Below are 12,583 nucleotides of genomic sequence, written 5' to 3'. Positions count from 1 at the left end.
TAGTTTGATTGGATTCCTGATATTGCAACTAAAAAAAAAGGCCAAAATAAAAAACATAAGAAATATCAAGTGTTGGTGAGGATGTGGAGAAAAAGGAACCCTCATGCACTATTGGTAGGAATGCAAACTGGTGCAGCCACTGTGGAAAACAGCAAGGAGGTTCCTCAAAAAATTAAAAATAGAACTGCCATCTGATTCAGTAATTCCTTACTATTTACCCAAAGAAAACAAAAACAAAAACACTAATTCAAAAAGATACATGCACCCCATGTTTATTACAGCAATATTTACAATAGCAAAGGTATGGAAGCAAGCCAGGTGTCCATCATTAGATGAATAAATAAAGAAATGTATGTATATATACATACACACATATACATACCTACAGAAATATTACTCAGGCATAAAAAAGAATAAAATCTTATCATTTGAGACAACACGCATGGACCTAGAGGGCATAATGCTAAGTGAAATAAGTTGGTCAGAGAAAGACGAATACAATATGATTTCGCTCATATGTGAAATTTAAGGAAAAAAAAAAACAAGGGGAAAAAAGAGACAAACAAAAAAATGACTCTTAAATACAGAGGAAAAACTGGTAGTTGCCAGAGGGAAGGTAGGTGGGGGATGGGTGAAGCAGATAAAGGGGTTTAAGAATACACATCTCTTGGTGAGAAATATATAGAATTGCTGAATCACTATATTGTACACTGAAAGTAATATAGCACTGTATGTTAATTATACTTGAAATAAAAAAAGAATGAGATAGCATAAAAATAGCATAAAAAGGTGCTACTTAATGCATTGATTTTAATTGTATGAAATGCTTTCCCTATAATCTACAAAGTATCATTTTGTTGTAATGATACTGCATTAATAATTCAAAGTTAAAAGTCATCATCATTAATTTATAATTATAGAGCTAAGGATAGGAATGAGGAAATACTGGAGTCACAAAAGGATAGCAAATTACTTGCGTACAGGGCTGTCAGCTTCTCAGAGATGGGGGCATTGCAAATATAGCTTGGAATTATAATTCGATGGACTATATTAACATATCGATAAATATCAGTCCTTAATAAGTTGTAAACAGGTTAAATTTAAAGTATTAAGGAATTCTGTAGCTTCACCTTAATTCAGCATTTACTGAATATTTCTATTATCCAACGCAAATGACTCGTTCTTGTGAACAAAACAAACCACTTGTGGATACCAAAATGTTTCCAAATAGTTATATGCCTCAATATGGAAAACAAATAAAATCTTCAGAGAATTATTATTTACTAGGACCACTGTTGTGTAACTCAGCACAAAAAATAAAAACTAAAAGAGGAAATGGTCTTCCCCATATTAAAAACAATCACGTCAATGGGAGAGACAATCTTTTTGCTAACAGTACTTTTATGAGGACATTGAGTTAATTCAGAATCTTAGTTTTCTGTGGTAATAATGGAATTACTGCGTTCTTCCTAAAGTTATGAGTTGGTTGCACAGAACCACAAAGACTTCCAAAAGAAGCCAAGCGCTAGTATGGAACCCATCTGACCAAAGGGGCAGTATATCGACCCACAGACAATAAAATAGGTGTTGACCTGCTTTGCTGATAGTAAGGGGAAATCAATGATATTTACTTTTCTGCTGGCTAGAATCCTGGAGAATAATCAGAACAAGCAGTAAAGGTGTTGGTTTGGGTTTAGTGCTTGTGCCCATAAAATTATCAAGCTAGGATCCTTCACACTGGCGTGCTACAACAAACGCAAAGGTCTGAAAGTGCCCTGAGGAATGTTTCTCATTTGCGTTATAAGGTTCATTCCCAGAGAATATAGACTAGGTAACAAGTGCTCTGGGAAAGACTAATTCATGGGGAATCAAATGGGTCCCACTAATGGTTCAATTTACTTCTAACTTGGATCTCTCTTTAGGAGAATGTATGATCTAGTCATAGATGAAGTTCATGGTAGGAAGGAATTTGGTTTCAACTTCAGAACTGGGAAACGATAGTCTTTTTGAATCAGTTCTGAAAGGAAGAACAGAAAATTGAAAAATAACCAAAACATTGCTAATTGCTTTATATGTGTGGTCTATTGACTTCTAAACTATTTGAAATAGGTATCAAATACTGCATAACTGTATAAATTTGGCAGAGATAGATTCTTTAACTAGGGAAAGCACTGTATCTGCTTATGTGGTAGAGTACCAATGTATTTGCGTGTGTGTGTGTGTGTGTGTGTGTGTGTGTGTGTGCTCATGCACGCATATGTGTATACATACACATAAGTATTATGCTTACCTTATGTGTGTATGTATATGTATACATCTGTTTACACACACTCACACACAACATCTTACAGTTCTAATTTAGGAATTCAATCATGTATCACATGGAGTTTACTGATTAGAGGACTCCTACTTTGGGTTTTACATCCAAATACACCATCTCTGTCCCAGAAATAAAATCACTGAATTAGGAACATGATTAGCTAATTTGTAAGAGTTAGGATATTCGTCCTACTAAGTAGTTATTTGCCATATATAAAACAAAATATCCTCCTGAGTTTAGCAGCCAATCTACATATTTTTCAAAAATGGAACAAAATAACTTTCCTTTCATCAGAATTTAGCATGTGAACTCTGATTCCTAAGCTACTTACTTAAAATGTAAGTAGGGGTGCCTGGGTGGCTCAGTTAGTTGAGCATCTGACTTTGGCTCAGGTCATGATCTCACCACTTGTGAGTTTGAGCCCCGTGACAACAGCTCAGAGCCTGGAACCTGCTTCAGATTCTGTGTCTCCCTCTTTCTCTGCCCCTCCCCCATTTGCACTGTGTCTCTCTCTCTCTAAATAAATAAACATTAAGAAAATTTTTTTTAATGTAGGTAGATTTTTTTTCTGATTAAAAAGATAAGAATCTGTGTATAAGTGCAAGCTTTATAACAATATACAGAGGATTTATTTTTAATGCTTTATAGAGTGCAGGGGTTATCTGCATTGTTTGTTGAAATACTATCTTCTTGATCCCAGCTCAGAGGTTCTGATCCAGTAGGTCAGGAAGGAGGCCAAGAAATATACTTTTATTTCAACAGGTAGATTAGGGTGTTTTGATGTAGTAGGCTCAGGGAAAACAGTTAAGGCTTTTATTTTTATTTTTTCCTTGTTCCAGTTTGGGAACATTCTAGACACTTAAGAGAGGCAGAGCCCTGTTCACTCTATATGCTTTGATCTAAATATAACTCTCAAAGAAGCAGAGTTTATCAGTGGAAACAATGGCAATTTTCCAAACAGTTTACAGCCAGGATAAAGAACACTGCAGACAAAGATAAACTGTTATCTTTGCAACTAAAAAAGTCTAAAGATGCAAAAATCTCTCATACATGGCCTTTCCTTAACAGCTAAAGAAAAGGTGTTGTTGATTCAGACTCTCACATCCTAAAGAAGAATGTTCAGGTAAGAGAATGGTGATTTCAAGACACTTGAACCCTGTCACACAAGTCTGAAGTTTGCCAGTTTGAAGACAAAAACAAAACAGCAAAGAAAATAAAACTTTGCAAATATTTTCTGTATTCATCCAACATCCAAAGGCTTTTTATTCCTGGGACTCTTGATAAAAATTTCAAAGATCTCAAATATAACTTTCAAATATCATTATTTTGCTATAATATCAATTCTTGATAATGTCAAATGTGAAACCCTGGGGTGATCTGAAAAAGGTTTGCCTTGATTTTGCAAAAGAGACAAAAGTTTTTGCCTTGAGGGGGCACTTGAGTGGCTCAGTCAGTTAAGTGGCTGACTCTTGATTTTGGCTCAGGTCATGATCTCAGATATCGAGTCCCCCCCCCCCCCCCCCACACACACACTCTCAAATAAATAAACATTAAAAAAAAAAGAGGACAGGCTTATGACATTACAGTCTGTAATCCTTACTGACTGTGTGACCGTGGGCAAGTCACTTAGTCTCGCTAATTCTCAGTTTCCTCACAGGGATGACAGTAGTACCAATCACTGTTAATAATAACAACAGTACAAGGAGATGATTTTAGTACGTTACTCATGTGGTTAGGAAGAATACAATAATCCCTACATAGTGTAAGTATAATTTTCAAAAAGTTAACAACATGACTCATTTACAAATATATGTTAAATATTTGTCAAAGATTTTATTCAGTGTGCTAATTAATGGATAAGCCAATCAGATGGCAAGGCTGACCCATAGCATTTTGAGGATCTGGGTATTTATAGTCATTTTGAAACATTATTTGTACAAGATCTAGGTAAGATTTAATACTGATTAATGTTCTATGGAGTAATAATCTATGACAGTTGGGTTTATTTTGTTCCTGGACAGAAATTATTTCTGTGTTAGAAAAATATCTGCAAAGTAACATGTAACTAAGTCTGGACTTTTCCTCAGCAACAGTGAATTTAACAAAGCATATTCTCTAGATTATTAAATAATTTGGAGTATGCCTGTTAGATATTAAAAGCATTCTCTCTTGTCTTGTTTATATAATTTTTCTTAATATCCTTTAAGGGACAAGGACCCTATAAAACTTAGCTACTAATATTTTTATCACTATTATACTTTATAGGTCAAAATGTTTGTGCACCACAACTAGGTTATCACTTTTCTGTATCATGCTTATCCATCATAACAGAAAATTCCTCTCATATATATAAGAACATCTAAAGAGTTATTCCTGAGGTCACACAATGTGCCAACAACTTGCAGGAAACAGCAGGATAACTATGGATTTACTGTATATACTGTCCAATGGATTGATTGTTTCTTCATTCAATCATTGATTGAATGTCAGACACAGAGAATGCTGTACTGAGTAGGACAGAGTCTTTCTTTTATGAAACTGTATCTCAAATGTATACATAATATTTATTTAAAATCCATTTCTACTTCAAATGTGCCTTAAACAATGATTAGAAAAAAACCGGGGAAAAACATTTTTGTGAAGTGACACCAGTTTTTACCCAAAAACTTTTTTACACAACCTGAATTGTCTGGAGCAAGTCCATCAGTCTCCTAATTCAAGACATAGGTGGCAATATAACACTGGTGCTCACCTTTCCAGCTCTCTACTGCATGGTCACTTGTTAAAAATCCAAAATATTTTTTTGTATTTAAAAAAATAAAGCAACCAAAATTTAGTGAGGTATCACTTCACTGTGTTTTCACTAAATAGATCCTCTCAAATCTATTGTGCTTCTATTAGTTTCAAGGTATTTGGTTTCTCGATAAAGAAAAAATTTCCATACCCAAAAGAAATCATGAGAAATTAATATATTTATGATGACAAACCAGAGCGTAATAAAATGAGCTAATGAATAATAAAATTGTACCATTATAACACATATCATTTATGTTATGACCAAGAAGAGTCTTGCTGTTCTGAAAATATATCTATGTGCATATGTTGGTGGACTCTTTGCTGTTCTTCATACACTTCAGTGAGTCCATACACATGGGCATATTTTAGTATTTAAACACACACACACACACACACACACACACACACACAGAAGAATTAACACATAATAAATAGATTTTACTCTATGCCATGGTTATGAGGAAAGCTATTTTATCTTTTCTCCAAAAATAATATATGCAAGGACATACAGTTTTGCACATCACTTCAAGGGGATTACAATCCCTCTAGAATTATATTCTAGGCTAACAAATACACTACAAAAATTATGTCTACATTAAATATTTAAATGCTCAGGGAGAATTTTTTTTATATGCTCTGCCAAGTTATTTTCAAAATAAGAAATTCATTTTTATAATATGACTCCATTTATTTTGCAAATAAGACTAAAAGTTAAGTTTTGCTTAAATTAGAGGAATACCATCATATATATTAGACTAACGATGACTTGGGGGTTAAACAATTTTTTTAATGCTTATTTATTTTGAGAGAGAGAGAGAGAGATAGAGAGCAAGCAGGGGAGGGGCAGATCAAGAGGGAGAGAGAGAATGCCAAGCAAGTTCTGTGCTGCTAGTGCAGAGCCCCACGCAGCCTCTATTTCATGATCCAGAGGATCGTATCCTGAGCAGAAATCAAGAGTTGGATACTTAAGAGACTGAGCCACCCAGGTGCCTGCCTATTTGTTTAGGCATATCCAATGAATTACTTAGGCTTCGTTTGATAATTTCAGTGCTGGCTTTCAGATTTTGCATGTTACATACAAATAAAGAATGTTACTTATCCTCAAATGATTGTAAATAAAAAATGAATACTCCTTTAGAAATTAGTGGATAATTCTCACGAAGTCACACAACCAAACTATTGGAGTTTGGAGACAAAACCGAAGTCGTGCAATAGGCAGAAGGAAGGGCTGGTGAGCCTGTGGAGGAAGTTGTCAGTGGTTGCTGCTGGGTTTGCTGGACTGTACTGGCTGGCTGGGTTGTCAGTCTTTTCAAAGGAACGGGAGAACCAAACACAGCCTCAGGACAGATCTTATTGGTTTTTTGTTTGTTTGTTTGTTTGCATGCTGGCTTGGCACCACACATAAAAACTATTACTTATCTACCTTTGAAATGGGACCACATCTACAAATGATTTTCTGTTGATAAAAAGCACTTGAAAAAAAAACACGTTTTCTTTTTCTCTGTTTTGTTGTTTAGGAAGGAATGGACTCGAGACAATATGAAATAGTTATTTTACTCTTTGATCCAGAAAGTTGGATCAAAGATATTAATGATAAGAGATGATCCTTTCCAGAAAATTCACACACTCAAAATGTTTTGCATTTAGTTCTTAGAATGTCCATTGTTATAATAAAACCAAAATGAAGATTTATTTTATTTTAAATTTTCAAGGGCTAGATATGAATTTTGTCATTGATTCAAGTCCTTTCGTTTCTGATTTCAATCTTTTCTGGCTACTCTGTATTGAGTGCCTAATTTACTATTGATCAACCCCTCCTCTGTGGGTAAGGTGTCAAATAAAGAGGCAGAATCCACACAAATTAATTCTCAACTCCGAGCAATGTTAAGTGTTAAGAAACTCATTGGGGACAAAGGTTTAATGTGCTCTTTAAAATAAAATTTTGGATTATCTATAGGTTTCAATTTTCCATTCCCCATTGTTACAGACATTGTATTTAAACTGAATTTGTTAGAAAATTCCTTTTAAAGTAATGAAAAGGGGCTAAAGATATCCTTATCTGTCCCCAGGCATGAGACTAATATTTTTTAATGCTTAACTAATCAAACTTGAATGACACTCTCCACTCATGTTCTGTCAAGAAGTACAAGTTCCCCACTGTCAGCTATTTTACAAAGTAGGTACTTGAAAATTCTCATACACAAGACCAAAGACTGTAGAGATATAGATTACCTTCCAAATTTCTCAAGAGATGGGACAAAATTTATGAAAAGATCTTAAAATAATGTAAATAATATATCACATGTACGGAAATAGACAGTACATATATGGAAAGAGACAGTACAATTACCCTCCCCCTCCCCAGATAAAATTAGAGAAATCTTCAAGCCTTCTAGATCTGGTCTAGATCTACCATAGAGTAGGCTTACTGGCTAGATGTTCAAATGCTCTGCTCTCTCTGACCTTCCCCTTAGTGGTGAAGACTCCATGCAGAGAACCATAGAATTTCATTAAGTTATCCCAGGAGAGAAGGATACAGATTCTGGATGAGTGTGATTTCTTATGGCCTGGCTGTCTTGAGGTTAAATGTGTATAATAGCTGGATGCTGGTTATTCCCATATCTCCTCGTCCTTTTTCAAGTAAGGAGTTGCTCTCAGGGCTATCACGGTAAATATACTTTGGTGCACCATTTTGTAATATAAAATAAATTTGGGAAGAAAAAGGAGAGTGCTTATTTTGAAGGCTGATGAAATTATGCTCCATTGTTTTCCAATTTCTCTATCTAATAAATTGACTAAAATAGAATTAATTTTTCTAAAGATTTGATATTTTGTTTGAAAAAGGCTTTGAAACATTTCAACTTAAAGTCTCAATTGCAGAATGTTATTTTCATACAAATGAGAAAAGCACACATACTAAAGTATTTATCTAGATTTTTAAATCTTGATGTTCAGAAGTACAGGAAAATAGATTTACATAAAAATCATATTTGTTTATGACATAGAGTACAAAATTGTAGTACAGTTTGACAAAATCTTGGAAAGAAAGTTTTAAATAGGTAAGGGCAATAGGAAAAATGATAGTAACACCTTCCATTAGCCAGTAATTATTTATGGACCTTTAAGCATATTGTAGGTGCTTTAAGCATATTGTAGGTGCTGTGGTACTACCTCTCTTCAAGCAGTTTATTTGATAGTGGGGAAGACAAATCATATGTAAACAGCACGAATATGACAAGATGCATACTTACAGAGACATACAAAAGTTCAAGGGGAATACTAAGCTGAGAAAAATTGACTGAGATGAGGCCATGGCTGACAAAGTTTTCTAAAGGACTTTCGCAGAAACTATCAGGCATTAGCCAAACATATAAGCAGCAAGTGAGGAGGGGCATTCTAATCGGAGAGACTGGTCATGTGGCACAAAGGAATGAAAAAAGATGAACTTTATGAGAGAGCCAAAGAGTGAAAAAGAGTGAGTGTCAGAACTGAGTTTGGAAAAATGTGCAAGAGTAGGATAGAGAAGGCTAAAAAATCTGTATTTTGTTTCTCATCTAAAAAGAGTCATTGATGTATATATCAAAACAAGAAGACAACATGAAGGGAAATAGTTTCCAGCTATTCTAGAATGAGGATTTTCAGAAGCATAGAATGAAACAGGTTCCCTGAGACAGAATAGGGTCTCATTAGGTCCCATTATCTTTGTTGAGAAAAAAAGGAAATCCTTGCTACTCAAAAGAGATCAGTACAAGAGGCCTAGGAAACAATGCAGGGTTTCTGCAAGTGTGTTGTGGGTAACATACGATGGTGCCCAGAGTGGCAGGAAAATGCAGTAAGAGAACTAGCATCCGGTGAGCATCCAACACACGTCAGGAAATATCTTTAAGTAACACGATCTTATGTAGTTTTCACAACAACCCTATGAAGTGTGCACTACTATCTCAAAGTCACATATGGTTAAATTAAGTTCCAGAGAGGTGAACTTGACCAAGATGATACCACTGGTAGAGGCAGAGACAGGATCTGAAGCCCTACATGTCTGATACCACCTCTTAACACTCTTTTTGTAGAATCTCCTACCTCAAAGTAGAATCTCTGCAACCCACCATTGCCAAATCTTTCTGCCTTGCAGGGAGAAGGCTTTGGGACATGACCCTGAGCTAACTCTGGTTTAATGGGGAAGGTGTGGTACAGTCAGAAACCAGGTCAATATATCTCTGTGAAGCTAGAATGGGTCAATCTTTCAAAGAGGTCACAGTTCAAGACAAAAAGGAGTAGGTGTCAGAGATATTTTGTAAGCAGAACTGAGAGGATTTGGTAACCCAGCTGATATATGAAATGAAGGAAAGCTGGGCATTAAGAAATGAATCTTCTGGCTTGAGAGAGTAGATAAAAGAAGGTAACTTCAACCAACATATAGAATATGGGAGGAGGTATAAACTCCATGATTAGAAGTTTAAATTTGACCTGAAAAAAAAGAGACATACTTCAGTAATTATTCAAATAAATTCAAGAGAGAAAAACCAGAGATTTTACAACAGCACATTTCATACATCTCCTGGTAGTTAATTTATTGCAAGTTCGAGCAAATGAACACTATAGTGGACTATAAAATGCATTATCAGTCAGGTCCAGAGAACTCTGAGGGTTATTATCTGGGATCATTTAAAGATATCAAATGCAATTTTAGGATCTGAAGCAGACATTACTTTTCTGGTAAGAGATATGTAAATGACACTGCAAAGTTAATCGATTAAGGGTATTGTCTGAAAAGTTGTTAGGGCAAATAAGACATTTGAAGAGTAGAAAAACAGATTTACCACCATGGCACATTTTTATGTGCCTTAGCTAGTGCACAATTTGAAAGGATTTGGCATAATATTACTTCTTATGATCGCCATCACCAAGTCTGAACATCATGTTTGACTACGGGAGGAAAGATGAAATGAATTCCTAAGTATAAACATTCAGAATGTAGGGAAAGAAGTTTGAGAGATGAAGAGTTCAAACAAAAACAAAAATGACTTTGCCTTTATTAGTTTTTAGAGCTTCCATTCTTACAGAATTAACTTGAGTTGAAAATAGGTAGAATTATTTCTTTGAATCAATACGATATTTTTGGCTCTCTGTATTCAAAAGGAATGCCAAGAATGTATTTTGTTAACAAAGAATGCATTTATGGAAGAACATCTAGCACACTGATGATCATGTGTAGCTATTAGTCTGATTCCCATGGATTCCCAGCCTGTTTCCACTGATGGATTCATACTATGGTTATGAATTCATTCATTCACAAGTATTGTGATAGGCAGCATTGTAGGTATGGATCTGTGAATAAAACTGGACAAGTCCTTTCCTAACAGGGGAGACAGACAATAAATAAACACATAAGTAGAAATATAATCTCCAAGAGGGCTTTGAGCTATGAAGAGTAACAAGTAAAAAGGCCTGTTTTACATAGATGAGTGAGCTTAAAATAACGGCCAGGGATCTGATCATATAGCATTTTACAGGACATGATAAAGTATATACATTACAGTAGAATCAATAGGACTTTTGCTGATGGACTAGATGAGGATGAGAAGGAAAAGGAGGGGTCAAGAATGACATCCATATTTTTGACTTAAGCAACCAAGGGTTTAGTAGCACTATAAGAAAAATAGGGAAAATTTGGGGAGAAACAAATTAGGCAAACTGAGAGGTTGATCTGGTCATCTGGAGATGTAGGTTGGACACACAAAGATGGTGCAGAGTCATGTGATAGCTAAGTCTAGAGGTCATGGGAAATTCAGGACTGGGACTATAATCGGAAAACACTGAAAAATTTTTCAGCCATGGGAACAGTTGAGACAATATGAATGTGGATAAAGAAGGGAAGAGGGCTGAGATTCCTAGAGCATTCCACCATCTGGAAAATAGACTGCATGGCAAGAGGCTTTTGCAACAGAACACCTCTGCTCTCTATGTTACTTCTCTGAAACTCAAACTGGCAATCCACTACAGCTTATAAATTGTTGATACTCTCTATCATAACTGTGAATCAGTGCACTGGGAAAATAAAAGCCTTTTAAAAAGAATAGTAAGGAGAATGGGGACCACCAGGATTTCTAAGTCTAATATATAGAATTACAAATTAGTACAAACTTAAAAGTATTTATGGGGAGCCTGGGTGACTCAGTTGGTTAAGCATCTAACTTTGGCTCAGGTCATGATCTCGTTGTTCGTGAGTTCGAGCCCCGCGTCCAGCTCTGCAGTGACAGCTCAGAGCCTGGAGCCTGCTTCAGATTCTGTGTCTCCCTCTGTGCCCCTCCCCCACTCAGGCTCTGTCTGTCTCTCTCTCTCTCATTAAAAAAAATTTAAACTTAACAGAAACCCAAGGGGGAGGGGAAGGAAAAAAAAAAAGAGGTTAGAGTGGGAGAGAGCCAAAGCATAAGAGACTCTTAAAAATTGAGAACAAACTGAGGGCTGATGGGGGGGTGGGAGGGAGGGGAGGGTGGGTGATGGGTATTGAGGAGGGCACCTTTTGGGATGAGCACTGGGTGTTGTATGAAAACCAATTTGACAATAAATTTCATATATTGAAAAAAAATAAAAAAAAAATTTAAACTTAAAAGTATTTTTCACAGATGGTAACATTTTGGGTATCCATTTCACACACACACACGAAATAGTTCATTTATTAAACAACTACTTCTAGCTTTGGAACTGTAGCTGACATGATACAGTATGCCAGGCTGTCTCCTAATAACTATTAAAATTCATATACACGGCAACAGAGTTATCTTATGGTTACATTACTATCCTAAATAATAATATGCATTTCTATAAAACTTGATGTTTTATGAAACATTTTTTGATGAACTCAGACAACTGTATAAGGTTTGGAAAGTAAATATTATTATCATTGTTTTGCTAATAAGCACACTGTGATTCAGAGAGGTTGACTGATTTCAAGAATGTCATCCAGGTAGGAGTATATAACCTGAACAAGGAAGTTATGGCTCTTAATCCTTTGCTCTTCCCAGGATCCCACCATTTATTATGTAGTTTGATTTCTTATTTACACTTAGAATCAGAGGCATGTATAAGGGTTGTGCAGATTATGTCCTGCATGGGTAATCTATGAATGGCCCCTTCACACTGGGCAGTAAGCAGCCTGAACAAGGTAAGCAGTGACTGTGATTAAAATGATACTTGACTTTGACTATTATGCCAAATAGCCTCAGAAACATGGAGAGATAAGAGCTAAAAATGATTTGTCATTCTATTAGAGATAATTGTCATCCCTCCAAATAATAAAAATGAAAAATTGAATTTTCCAAGTCTTGATGATTATTAAAATTCTTTGCTAAATCTGAAATTTTGCAGGTTTTCTTTCAGGATAGTATTTAATGTCCATTTTTCATTTTCTAGAAGCATTTCTCTTAATTCACTTTTTCTTTGATTCATGTTCACTTATTCAAGTGT

At 35.4% G+C, this 12,583-nt stretch overlaps 1 long non-coding RNA gene across 2 annotated transcripts in view; it reads right to left on the bottom strand.

Moving 5' to 3' along the window:
• The window catches only part of LOC123610742, a 98,782-nt gene that overhangs the window by 56,528 nt on the left and 29,671 nt on the right, over window positions 1–12,583 (bottom strand). The gene's annotated exons all lie outside the window — the stretch shown is intronic.

Source organism: Leopardus geoffroyi, chromosome C2 (assembly GCF_018350155.1).
Source record: "Leopardus geoffroyi isolate Oge1 chromosome C2, O.geoffroyi_Oge1_pat1.0, whole genome shotgun sequence".
NCBI classification, from domain to species: domain Eukaryota; kingdom Metazoa; phylum Chordata; class Mammalia; order Carnivora; family Felidae; genus Leopardus; species Leopardus geoffroyi.
The sequence above is the reverse complement of the archived record's forward strand: the minus strand, read 5'-3'. Positions and strand labels throughout refer to the sequence as shown.